Genomic DNA, 1,395 nt, shown 5'->3' on the forward strand with positions numbered 1-1,395 from the left:
CTCTTTTTTTTTCCTGATGGCGTGCAGAGTTCATTAGCATTCAAACCCAGATATGATTTTTGTATAATATATTTTTGTCTGAGATAATCCATAAAATCTTGTCAATGAATAATACCAAGATTTTGTCCTACTATTTACACATTTCTTACTCTTTTTCCAAGCAGCTACAGTTTATGGAAAACCATCAGTAAATATAAGCATACACTTAAATATCCACTTTAGTTCCATGTAGTTTAATGAACAGAGAACAGTAGAATATTTTAAAGAAACTAGAGGCACAAGGTATACATGGGTAAATGTTATATGATAATAAACAGGATGCTGCGGAGCACAAGAGAGAACTTTCAAAATAGTATTGGGAAACAAAATTTTCACATATGGGCTTACTGCTACCACACTTTGCATATATCTCCTCAATAAGTGCCTACATCTAATTCTATGTTTCATTTGTAGGCAAAAATCATTTTTACCATAAGTAACATATATCAAATCAAATGCATTTTTTTTGCGAGGATCAAATCAAATGCATAATGTGTGTTCTACAACAAAAGGCCCTGATGAGCAAAGGCAAATGAAACCTTACCACCGGAATATTAGGAACATAAAAACAATAATTCATTTTAAAACCTTAGAAAAATTGATGGGACCCAGCCAAAAAAAAATTTAAACACCTAAACAGTCTTTAACACTCTGTTCAAACTTGTCAAGGGCAGAGATACTGCTCAGCACACCATCCTTCATCTTCTCTCTGCAGGACATCGAAAATGATAAATGGCAGCATTTATTAGCAACAAAAGACTCCAAATCAATTCCATATAAAATCAAGGCTTGTAATCCAAATCCTAAAACAACCAATTTTTAGACATCCATACAAATTGTGCAGATTTTATTGTGAAAATCAGTTCATCCTGCATGAGAAGACATTCCAGACAGGGGAGATTCGACAAATTGCAGTAATTTGTTTCTAGTAATCCTTCAATGAGGTGATGACATAGGCTATATCTTCTTTGTTACAAGATCAACAGGACAAAATGAATTGATCGCCCATGGACAAGCAGTCAAATATCCCATAACAGAACATTGCAAAAGGATAACGGCATTACATAATGCAAAAATGCACAGACATCCTGTTCACATATGAAGCATCAAGTTACTACCATGTTCTAGTAAAAGATGCAGCATAAGAAGAGTCAATGCATGATAACAAAACTGGGGTTAAAATAAAACAAGATAAGTTATGCATCCACGTCACGCACCTGTCACCAGTGAGCTCAAAGTTACTGTTCTCCACAATGGTTCCCAGTCGGAGATGACCTGCGGAAGATCAGTGAAACTTGAGCCCGCTCAAAATAATACAACAGCAATTTAGTGAGCTTTCACGTAATGCTAGCTAGC

General features: G+C 35.2%; 1 long non-coding RNA gene across 1 annotated transcript; it reads right to left on the reverse strand.

Moving 5' to 3' along the window:
- Window positions 1-462: 462 nt before the first annotated feature.
- LOC111255749 lies at window positions 463-1,389 on the reverse strand. Its single transcript, XR_002675662.1, has 2 exons — window positions 1,257-1,389; window positions 463-748 (listed from the first exon to the last, which is right to left on the reverse strand). It is a non-coding gene; the product is annotated as an uncharacterized LOC111255749 (long non-coding RNA).
- Window positions 1,390-1,395: the final 6 nt, after the last annotated feature.

The sequence above is a fragment of the Setaria italica genome, chromosome IX, assembly GCF_000263155.2.
Source record: "Setaria italica strain Yugu1 chromosome IX, Setaria_italica_v2.0, whole genome shotgun sequence".
Lineage (NCBI taxonomy): Eukaryota > Viridiplantae > Streptophyta > Magnoliopsida > Poales > Poaceae > Setaria > Setaria italica.